Below are 12,386 nucleotides of genomic sequence, written 5' to 3' on the forward strand. Positions count from 1 at the left end.
TCACAAATATAAAATAATATAAATATATGATATTTTAAATATGTAAATATATTAAGTTGTATTAATATATTTTATTTTATTATTCTATATAACATATAGTATATAACATTATTATATGTACATACACACATACATGCATACATATTGGTCTCTGTCCCTAGTTTCTGGCATGGAGGTTCTAAAACATTTCTAATTTCTTGAATGGTAGAGATAAAACAAACATCTTTTATTGTCACAATTGGCCTTCTTGGTTTCCTCTGCTGTTTTATTTTTAAAAATGACTAGATTTATTTATTTGTGGGATGGAGGGAGTGTTCAGAGGTCAGAGACAACTTGCAGGAGTGACCTGTGGATCCCAGGACAGAATTCTGGTTATCAGGCTTGCACAGAAGAGCCTTTACCCACTGGGCCATGTCACCAGCCCAGCTTCCTCCATTCCTAATAAGCTCAGCAGCAATAAATCAGAAAGGAGCTTGTATGCTGGGGTGATTAGTCAAGCCATAGCCTGAGAGGGCTGGGTACCATATCAACAGGCAAATTCCTTGTCTAGCAAATCAAACAGGAAAGCTTTATGTAAAATCGCTTTGTTTGGAACCAGTAACAGCGCATACCTGTGATGTCAGCACTTGGCAGCTGGAGATAGGAAGATCAGGACTTCAAGGTCATCTCTGGTTATTTAGTGAGGTAAAGTTCATCCTGGACTATATGAGGCCTTGTCTCAAAACAAAGTATGCAGTGAGTGACACAGGCCTTTAATTCCAGCACTTGAGAGGCAGAGGCAGGCAAACTCTGTGAGTTTGAGGCCAGCCTCAAATAACATAGTGAGTTCCAGGACATCCAGAGCTTCATAGTATAAGACCCTGTCTTGAAAACAGCAACAATAAAAGACAAACAAACAAAAAACACAGATAGTTCTATATTAATGCTTCTTGATTAAGGAGGACAGATTTCATTATGAAGCAATGAACATTCCTTTGCTGGAAATGTCTACTGACTGTTGAGTAAAATCAGTAGCCATGTGCTAGGAACTATGTGACTGGCAGAAGAAACAGAAGAATTATAGATCTAATGTCTTACTTAGGGTTTCTATTGCTGTGAAGAGACACCATGACCATGGCAACTCTTATAAAGGAACATAATAATCAAGGTGGTGGCTTCCAGTTTTCAGTTTAGTCCATTATCATCATGGCATGGAGCATGGCAGCATGCAGGCAGATATGGTACTGCCAAATATGGATCAGAGGCAACAGGAAATGGTCTGTGACACTGAGCAAAGCTTAAGCAAAAGAAACCTCAAAGCCTGACCCCACAGTGACACACTTCCTTCAACAAGGCCACACCTCCCAATAGTGCCACCCACTTCCTATGAGCTTATGGGAGTCAATTACATTCAAACTATCACACCTAGCAAGTATTCACAATGCAAGCATAACCTCCTGCAGGCATCCTGAGCTTCTGGACACTGTGTGGTGATCAAAACCTCCAGATGCCTGCAGTCATGGTGACCAAAGCTCACACTGGCTTCCCCTCTATCTTTAAATGTACTCTTGATTTCACTTTCACTGTGACTTTCCTTTTATTCTTACATGTCAGACCCAGACCTCCAGAGAGGAGGAAATGGCTGGACGCCATCATCAGTGCCTAGTGACCGACTGAATTGTGCCTATGAAATGAAGCCTTCAAAAACAACCCAACTTCAGTGCCCAGAAGCTTCTTTGTTGGTAAAAGAATTTATAAGTCACAGAGGGCATGTGCCACACAGTTTGAATGTGTCTCCCAATAGGCCAAATGTTGAAATTCACACTGAGAGAGAAGGTCACTTGGGCCCAGGAGTAGGGATTAGTCTGAGCAACAGAGCAAAGTCCTGTCTCTTTGAAACAGAAAGAATTGCCTGTGTGATATTGAAATGTATTATATAGAAGTGATAAGATAAAAGGGTAGATTATTGAATCTACTCTGAAAAGAAAAAAGGGAGAATATGGATATGATAAGATAAAAAGGTAGATTATTGAATCTACTTTTAAAAAAACAACCACTAGCTTTAAATATTTTACATTGAATTGGAGTTTTGCATATTGTATACAGATTTTGTATATTGATACAAAATTGAGATTTTTTTTTGTTGGAACATACTGCATATATATTTCTACTCTTGTTCAAGGTATTATACTTATACAGCTCATTTAACAATATAATGCAAATTTCTAATTCTTGAAAGTTATTATTACCAACTAATTAGGATATAAAGAAATGTAGGTTAGTTATTAGTCACCTATTACAATGGAACTATTCAGGTTAAGTATGTTTTCAAGGTCTAACAGTTATATTTTAGATAGACAGGTCATCTTCAAACACTTTTAGAGATCTTCAGAATATGGCATTTAAGATGTTTAAATAACAGATTTTTTTTATGACTATGAGACATGTCTGTTCCTGGTAGAACCAACCTACTTCAGAGAAGATGATGGGCATTGAAGAAATTCTTTATAGAGTTTACTTTCTTTGTGGCAAGTCAGCCACTGGGCAAGAAAATGCCCTTGCCTCGACTGCTGACAGTATGCTGTCCAAATGGATAAGCAGGACACAAAAGAAAGAACTGAAACTTTGCCAAGACAAGTTAGGAAGGCCCTTTAGAAAATCCTGCTTCATAGAAAAGTCTGTCAGATATGCTAGACCTGTAGGCTGAAGATGGATGTCCCAGCATTGCAAAGGAATCTTGGGTGTGTCCAGGAAGCCAGCTGTTTCTGTCATTTCTCACATTTTTCGGAAGTCATTGGTTTGCACTTCCTGTTTACTTAGGTAATGTTTCCTTCTCAGGTCTCTGAGGGAGTTGAAGACTAGATAGTTATAGTTTTTCTTAACAAATTCAGAACAGAAACTCACTAAGAGGTGTAAAGTGTATACATTTGAAAGACATCAAAATATAGTTTTTGGTTGGTAATACAAGTTAGGATAGAAAGTGAATTAGGTACAAAACTCTGGATTCACCAAAATATAATAAATAATGGATTATTTTCTCTGAATTTGTCAATTGTTAGTGGACTGGGCATTGTTAATGTAATTCTTGACTGTATATATTGCATATACTTACTGTATATAGTTTTTCTTATATTAGTTATAACCTTCTTTTATTATTTTAGACAACCAGGGGAAATGTGGTGATATATTGTGTACCCTAATAAAATTTTCCTGAAGAACAAAGAACAGAACAAATCACTAGATTAAACATAGAGGCCAGGCAGTGGTGGCACACACCTTTAATCCTAGCACTCAGGAGGCAGAGATATGTCTGGATCTCTGAGTTCAAAGCCACCCTGAACTACATGAGATTGACTCAGTCTAGGACAGAAACAGAGCCAGGCGGTGGTGACACACACCTTTAACCCCAGTATTTGGGAATCACACACCTTTAATCCCAGCACTTGAGATCTCATGCCTCTGCTACCAGTATCTGTGTCATTAGCTTGAACTCTGTAGTGAGACACCTAAAACAGATGGGATTGACCAGGAACTCGAACTACACTTTCGCCAAGTGGTCCAGGAGGATAACGAATGCTCGCTGTCTACATCGTCAAGACACTCTCATTTTATTTGCGAGTGAAATGTAAAAAGAAATTCTAATGGGGTAGAAAGATAATGTCACTTAGGAAAAACACATATACACATATTATATATGTGATTAGAGGAGACAGGGAAAAGGAATAATGAAAGAAGACAGGCATGGGTGAGTATGTAAAAGTATATGACATATTTAAAGAATTTCTCCTTATGAAACCCATCACCACGTGCAATGAATGGATGCCATAAAAAGCAGAAGTATCTTGAAATAGATCAAGGAAGTATCAAGGAGTCACTGCCCTGGGAAGTTCCTAAGTGAATATGTTGGAGTTAAATATTATCCTCTAGTTAATAATAATCTGACGTTTGAAGTGAACAAAGCATTCACTGATTTCACAGAGTAACAACCTGAATTCATTCACTTAGACTTCAATGAGATTTAGCTTAGCGTCATATTTGTCAGCTTTGCTGTGACGCCCACAAACTCTCAGCACCACTGGGGTTGGTGGAGGCCCAGGTGTGCCGGACATGAGGGCCAGCCCGAGGAGGTCCCTGTTGCAGTCATTAGCAACCCCTGCGGGCACAGCAGCCCACACGACCTCGGAGCCTTGGTATTGCTTTGCCCAAGTTTCCTGATGGCCATGGTCACGTCCATTGCCAGGCCTCTGCTCCAGCTGCAGGTACTGAGAAGGGACTCTCACCCAGATCATTCTCCCAAGTGAGTCTCTGCTTTGCCAAGACATAAACATGAAGGCTTCTCCACAAATGGGATGGGAATCCAGAGAGCTGGTGGGCACATGCTCACTATAGTCCTGCCTATAATCATCTCTCTAAAGTGCTTATCACAGTGATGCCATGTAGTGAATATGCAGTGTGTCAACCTTCAGGGACAAGAAAACAAAATGATACAATGTATTTTTTTTTTTTTTTAGAAAGGGTCTTTCTACATAGACCTGGCTGTTGGCTGTCCTAAAATTCAGTATGGAGACCAGGCTGGCCTTGAACTCACAGAGATCTGTTTGTCTCTACCTCCTGAGTGCTGGGATTAAAGGTATGAGCCATCATGCCTGCTAGCTCTGTTTTCTTAAAATAATATTTTTAAATCTATTAATTTAGGACATAGAGTGTGCCAAGTATCATGGTGGGAGTGTGGTAGTCAGAGGACAATGTGTGGCCATGTTTCCTCCTTCTGCCATACAGGTTTTGGAGTCTGAACTCAGGTCATTAGATTTGGAATGGGCACGTTTCCCCATTGAGCCATCTCTCTGGCCCTTGCTCTGTCTTTGCTTTGAGGTGGTCTCATTATGTTGCCGAGGTTAGCCTGGAATTCCTCTTGCCCTCAAGCAGATGGAATTGCAGGTGAACGCTGTTGCAACTAGACAACAGAGTGTTGTGGGTTGGCTGGAACATCTCAGCAGTAGAATGTATGTTTTATATGCATGAGACCTTGGGTTTGAGTCCCAGCCCTTCAGAAGCTACAAAACAAAATCAGTATTTTGGAACGTCATTAAAGGGAGAAATTAATACACAAAATTTAAAGCCCCCCATCCTGCCATTTTTTTTTAAGCAAATGCTATAACAAGCTGTGAAATGGGTGCTCCGAGAAACGGAGAAAAGAAAAACTATGGGGCCAGAAATCAGGACAGAGACAACAGGAGCTTTTTGACAGACAGATGGACAGTCTCACAATGTAACTTAGACTGGTGTGGGATTCACAATGTTGCTCTAGACTAACTGAAATTGTCGCAGTCCTCCTGCCTGAGTCTCCCTGGTTTGAGCCAACCTGGCTGCCTTTTGAGTTTTGGAAGCCTGAGGAACTCCACTAAACGTCACAGCATGTAGTGGGTATCTGTGGATTTCTCAGAGTAACAGCACCTCTTCCTGGGGTTGATCCAGGACTGTGAAAGATTCCATATGCCTGTCAGCGGTGAGTTAAGTTACTTGGTATCAAAAATTTAAAAAAACCTCAAAACAAAAAAACCAAACGTATTCAATGGTATTTGCCGAAGCATAACTCTGACTTTATTCCTGCCAGTGATGGTTGCCTCAGGAGCACTGGGAGCACTAGGAGCATTGGGAGCATTGGGAGCACTGGAGCATTGGGAGCATTGGAAGCATTGGGAGCATTGGGAGCACTGGGAGCACTGGGAGCACTGGGAGCATCAGGAGCATTGGGAGCATTGGGAGCACTGGGAGCATTGGGAGCACTGGAGCATCGGGAGCACTGAGAGCATCAGGAGCACTGGGAGCATCGGGAGCACTGGAGCACTGGGAGCATTGGAAGCATTGGGAGCATTGGGAGCACTGGGAGCATTGGGAGCACTGGGAGCACTGGGAGCACTGAGAGCATTGGGAGCATTGGGAGCGGAGTTTTGTCGAGGAAATGAGAGATTTGGCTCTGCACTGAACTCACTGCAAGTGGGAACTTACAGCCAAGATCAAGGTGAAGTCAGTGTACAGATGCTGACTAAAAGACAATGTCAGGGGAAAGAAGATGTTAGCTGAGGGCAAGCCAGGTGATCAGACATTGGCTGAGGGATGGTGGAGGCTGAGACACTGAGGGCAGAGCTTCTTGCTCAAGGATTCAGCAGGGTTCTTGCCAAAACTTTATTTCACAAGCAAGTACACATTTGGGTGTAGGAGGCATTTTAGAAGACAAGATTGGTTAAGCAAAAGAAAAAAAAAAATTGCCGAAGGTACAAGGACATGGTAAATGGGATGATATACTCAGGTTAGAGAGGAGGTAGCTCTAGGAATGGAGGAGAGAATGGGCTGGGATGAGCAGAAACAACGTCAGGAGTTCACGTAAGGGAGGTGGTGGCGCACACCTTAATCCCAGCACTCGGGAGGCAGAGGCAGGCGGATCTCCGTGAGTTTGAGGCCAGCCTGGGCTACAGAGCGAGATCCAGGACAGGCACCAAAACTACACAGTGAAACTCTGTCTCCAAAAACAAAAACAGAGAGAGAGGGGGGGGGGAGAAGATGATGAGCCATCTCAAGATGGAATGAAATATCATCATGGGGATAATTTATGATATGGAATGAACTGGCTTTGGTGACTCTAAAAGTGGAGGAAGAGAAGAGCCCTGGATGATATAATCCTACAGCTTCTGGGCCCAGGAGCTGGTAATGCCAGCCACAGCAGAGTCTGTCAGCATTTGTTGAGGAAAGATAATGAGTTTCTGCAACACACCTGCAGACAGTCTGCCTGCACTATCTAGAGTTGGCAACACAGACGCAGGCCCTTCACATACCTATACTATGGATTTCTGTGAACACACACACAAAAGTCAAAACTCAAAACCTTTTGCATATGGTTGGGAGGAGGCATTTTGTGGAATAACCATCTACAATAAGATATCTAGAGATCTCAGGTTAAGAATTCTTGGGGTTATGAGCCAAGTAGGTTTAGTGATAAAGGTGCTTGCCATCAAGCCTAGGGACCTGAGTCTGAGAGAGAACAAACTTCCCCACTTGCTCACATACACACAAAGTAAGTGTCAAAATAAAAAACAAAATAATTCCTGGGATAGAGTTGAAACACCCAGCCTGGAGCTGTAGCATGGTTAGTAGAGTACTTGCTTAACAGGCACCAGGCCCTGGGTTTGATCCAAACACTGTACACACCAGTGTCCATGACCACAGCACTCTAGGAGACAGGGAGAAATTCAAAGTCTCTAGGATGATTATATACATGTATGAAATTGCTGAAGGAATAACTAAATTCAGAAAACAATTCAAGCTCATCCTCAGCTACAAGCAAGCTCCAGGCCTGCCTGTGATATACAAGAGCCTACCTAAAATAGGGGTGGGGGGTGGGGAGGGTCAAAGCAAGCTATAGAAGTTAAGACATGTAAATACTGATGATAGCATATGCAGAATTATCATCTGTTCATCCTTCCATTCAATTTTATCCAACACTAATGGCAGGTACTATTTATTTACTTAACATTAAGAACTTGACCATTGACCTATATCCTGGGCCCTGTAGGCACTACTTGATGAGAAAGCTACTGTGCTTCACACTAGGAATCCAGAGAAAAATCTACTGTACTCTCAGAGTATACAGGCAAACTAGAGAATACGTGTAAGTAGATATAGTGGTTATCGTGCAGGATGTATTGTAAGAGATATTTGTACAGCAGATGTTAAGTGAAAGATGGGGAAAGACCTGAATTATGCCTAGGATTTACCACCAGGGGGTTTAGGGAAAATTCTTGGGGAGGACAAGCAGGCTTTGTTCTGAAGGAATAATTAGGTTTAGCCTGGCTGTGCTCCAGTGTAGTAAATAGCATAGAGTGTGTGTTTGGGGACACAAAAGCCCTTCAGAATGACTTGAATGTAAAGTATGAAAAATGGAGGCTGTTGGTAGAAATGAAATTGGACAGCTGAGCATGGAGAGGAAGGACAGTGATTCCCAGGACAGATACCTGGTGCGGCTCGGCTTGTGGACTTGAGCAGAGTGGTAAACTGAGGATCACATGACCAGTAAAAAGGCTTTAAAAATAATTCAAAGACAAGAGAAATAATACACTACACTAATCACACAAGAACAACCCGTTTTGTGAAAGGTGGTTACCTCCAGGGTCTTACTAGGTGTTTTAGGACTGATGAAGCTCGGCGGTGGTGGCCTGGCCTGGCATGCTTCAGTCCACAGACTCACTCTACAAGCATGTGAGGGTCCAGGAAATGACATGGTAAGGGGTATGGACTTTATACTAAAGGTAGTGGAGAACCATTCACTGTTGGATTTTTAAAGGTGGTTATGATTATGTAAGCACTGCAATGATGATGGCCTGACAAAGCAAAGAGAATGGTAGTAGGTCGGAAGATGAATTGGGCAGAGACATGGAGCTAGAAGCAAAGGGACTTAACAGCCTAAGGGGACAAAGGGAGACAAGACTCATGGACATCATTAGTCACAAGAAACTGTAAACAAAATGCCTTCTACTGGTTTGCAAATATATATATATATATATATATTGGTTTTTCGAGACAGGGTTTCTCTGTAGCTTTTGGAGCCTGTCCTGGACTAGCTCTGTAGACCAGGCGGGCCTCAGACTCACAGAGATTCACCTGCCTCTGCCTCTGGGATTACAGGCGTGTGCCACCACTGCAAGTATTTTTTTTTTTTTTTTATGTGAAATTCAAAATTAGGCAAAGGCAGTGAACAAAATACACAGTGATCTTCATTTTTTTCCTTTAAAGAGATTTATTGTTTTTATTTCATGTGTATGGGTGCTGTGCTTGCATGTATGTCTGTATACCACATGCAACATGCATGCAGTGCCTGTGAAGGCCAGAAGAGGGTATCAGATTCTTCTTGGAACTGGTTACAGACCATTATTAGCCACCATGCGCTAACTGCTGAGCCATCTTCCAATCCCATGAGCCTCATTTTAAAAAGCCAATTGTTTCTGTTTCCGTTTTTTTGTTTTTGTTTTGTTTTTGTTTTTGTTCATGCACAAGTGTAAGGCATCCTGTGTGCCTGCAGTGTGTTTGGGCCAGAGGTCTATGTTAGGCATTGTCTTAGTCTGCTGTCTGTCACTATGATAAAACATCAACCAAAGCCAGCCAGGGAGGAAAGCTGTTCCTTCATCTCTCAGATTACAGTCCGTCATCAAGGGAAGACAGTGCAAACTCAGAACAAGAACCCGAAGGCCAGGAAAGATGCAGAGGGAATGGAGAAGGCCTGCTTGCTGGTTTATTCACCCTGGCTTGTTCAGTTTGCTTTCTGCTATACCCTGGGACCGCACTTTCCACAGTGGACTGGGTCCTTCCACATCAATCATCAATCAAGAAAATGTCAACATGCTTGCCTACAGGCCAATCAGATGGGCGATTTTCTTAACTGAAGTTCCCTCTTAGATAACTCTAGCTTGCATGAAGTTGCCAAAACAAAGCAACCCTAACTAACACAGGCATCTTCTTCTGTCTTTCATCATTCTATTCTTTTTGTAACAGGGTCTGTCTCATTGACTCTGGAGCTATTTTTACTAGAATGGCTGACCAGTGAGCCCAAGGGTTCTATTTGCCTCCACCTTCCTCTCTCATCCCAGCACCAGGCTTACAGAAATGAGCTCTGCCCCTGGTTTTAGTTCGTTAGTTCATTCTACAATCTTTTATATATTTGAGATTTACCTCTTGGCAATCTGGAGCTAAATGACCGTGATTGCTGTAAATTACTTCCTTCTTGGTTTTTCTTCCTCTTTTTAACTTCCCCACTTTTACTTACTGTTTTATGAATCTGAAATGTCCCCACTGGAAGGTAGCTTTTTTCTTTTCTTTTTGGTTTTTTGAGACAGGGTAGAGATCTCTGTGTAGTCTTGGCTGTTCTTGAACTCGCTCTGTAGATCAGGCTGGCCTCGAACTCAGAGATCGCCCTGCCTCTGCCTTCCGAGTGCTGGGATTGAAGGTGTGAGCCACCACTGCCCAATTTTTCATCAAGTCAACTGTGTCCTCTCTGGATGTCTGACCCTCCCCCACCATTTTTTGTGATGGTGTGGACTGAACTTGCATTCTCTTGAGTATCTGAAATCACAAGCATGAGGCACCAGGCCCAGTTTGAAACTTCTCTAAGAATCTTCCAGACAGCGCCTCTGTGGTCAGGACAATTTGAGGAGTTAGTTCTCCCTTTCAACCGTGTGAGCTCTGGGGATTGAAAGCTGGGCTTCCGGCTGGGCTGCAAGTGTCCTTACTGGCTGAAACATCTTGCCAGCCCCTTATTTTGTTTTCTTAGTAGCTTCTTTTCCTTAAAAAGACGATGTTTGTTTTCAAATTTGCACAGGAATGTAATATTTAATTTAAAAAGATGACTCATATGACCTTATAAAGACAGTAAAATGAAACAAACGAAAAGATAAAGCGGGGCAGTTGGCTCAGGCCTATAAAACCAGCCCACAAGGATTATCATTATTTGAGGCTAGCCCAGGCTACAATGCAAGTTACACACTGAGACTCCCAGGAGTCCAAATAATCAACAAAAGGGGCGGGGCGGAAATACAGGGGCTCTAAGAATATGACATCGGCATGCGAGGCCAGTCTGGGCAGGGAAAACGCCCTTCCGTGGTCCCATCCTCCAAGGGCCGAACAGGAAGCTGACGCAGGCAGGTGGAGAGGGGCGTGGGGAGCGCAGGCCTGGCTGCCAGGCTGTGCCACCCAGAACCCTCCGCAATACGCCTGTCCCCACTCACTCTCAACTTTCCTCCAACTGACTCTTTGCGGTGCAGATCCTCAGGACTCGCGCTGCGGGACTGGAAACAACCTTTACGGCGACCCAGGGAACTTCGTGTAGCTACCTGCAGCATGCTCCTAGCAGGGGCGCGCGCAGAGCCTGAGCTCTCGGCTCCTTCCCGACCCTGCGGCCCCGCCCTATCCTGGCCTCACGCCATTAAGCCCCGCCCCTTCCTTGCACCGCATTCCCGAGCCCTGAGGCCACGCCCCTCTCAGCTCTAGTTCTCGCAGGCCTCCCCTTCCTAGTCCGCCTGCCCCGCGTCCAGGGACCCCGCTCTTCTCAGCTCTCGCGCCCGGCGACCCCGCCACACGTCCTGGGGCCCCGCCCCTACGTTCCTTCGCTCCTAAGACCCCGAGCCTTCCAAGTCCGCCCCGCCCTCCTCCCTTGGGCTCCGCCCCTCTCAGCCCTCGCTCCTCAAGGCCCCTCCCCTTAGGTTGCCCCGCCTCTTGCGCATGAAGACCCGCCTTTTCTCCATCCGCCCCGCCCCTCTCCCTCGAAGCCCCGCCCTCGACCCCGCCTCCCGCCCCCTTGGGCGCTCCGTAGCAGTGACGTGCGCCGCAGGCTGGGCACTCAGCAGGGCTCTGGCCGGCGGGAGGAGACCGATCCGGGATCCGTCCCAGCAGGAAGCGAATCCCGCGGCCGTCGTCTCCGGTGCTCGCTCTCGGCCGCGGCGTCGCGCTCTCCCTTCGCGCCTGCAGTCCGGCAGCCTCTCCGTGGCCGCGACCCCTCGCGCACCTGCCTGGCCGGGTGAGTGTGGGCTTGCCCGCCCGCCTGTCCGCGCCGCTTGGCCTCTGCCCGGCCGCGCGCGGACCCGAGCGCTGGCTTCCCTTTCCCGGGCCGGCAGGACGCCTGACATCTGACGCGGCTGCGTCCCCGGTCCCAGGAGTCCCACCCGACTTTGCGAGATGGTTTTATTTTCTCCTTTGGAAGCACGCTGATAATTCTACACAGACTAGTTTGTTGTCAGAAGTAACGATCAAGTGATACCATTAATAATTTAGCCGTGTCGAAGACCATAGTGGCATTCTACAGAGCTGGAATTTTAGTTCCTGAGCGGTCTAGTATTTTGAGTGTGAGTTTTACGGATGTGTTGCTGAAAAAAAAAAGTAATTCCAAAACGCCTTAATTTAAACATGCTTGTATTTTTAAATAGGAAATAATTTGATAAGGCCATTCTTAGATTATCTATGTCAGAAGTATTTACACAGAGTTACATTTTATCTGGCTAAAAGTATGTAGGGCAGAGCTGTTTAAATCCTAATGTGGAGATATTGTTGGGGAGCTACACAAACGCTGCTCCGATTTCATATGAGCTGAATAAAAGTTTCGTTTGCTCTCTTGGTACAGTTGTAGGATGTTCTAATATAGTCAGCTTAAGACTTGTAACAGCCCTTGAGGCTCAGCTGTAACTATCTGCACACCATAAAATGTGAATCTTGATGGTGGTCATGGTACAAAGGTTGGCCGCGGAACAGCAGCATTTCTATACAAATTAACTCAACTTCAAGACATCTTGGCTTGTGGTTTTCCAACTGGGAAATGTTTAGTGAAAAAAAGTTACCTTAATGCCCTCTAGCATTAATTTTAGAAATAG

At 44.5% G+C, this 12,386-nt stretch overlaps 1 protein-coding gene across 13 annotated transcripts in view; it reads left to right on the forward strand.

The window, feature by feature from the left end:
* Positions 1–11,324: 11,324 nt before the first annotated feature.
* Myo6 (myosin VI) overlaps positions 11,325–12,386 on the forward strand; it is a 147,091-nt gene continuing 146,029 nt past the window's right edge. For 9 of the 13 annotated variants that reach the window (XM_036193221.1, XM_036193225.1, XM_036193226.1 and 6 more), the window contains exon 1: positions 11,327–11,539. The gene's annotated coding sequence lies outside the window, so the exon portion shown is untranslated. Of the gene's footprint in view, positions 11,540–12,386 lie in introns of all 13 variants that reach the window. The other 4 variants (XM_036193214.1, XM_036193220.1, XM_036193218.1 and 1 more) reach the window with 2 other exon arrangements.

Source organism: Onychomys torridus, chromosome 7 (genome assembly GCF_903995425.1).
Source record: "Onychomys torridus chromosome 7, mOncTor1.1, whole genome shotgun sequence".
In the NCBI taxonomy this organism is placed as follows: domain Eukaryota; kingdom Metazoa; phylum Chordata; class Mammalia; order Rodentia; family Cricetidae; genus Onychomys; species Onychomys torridus.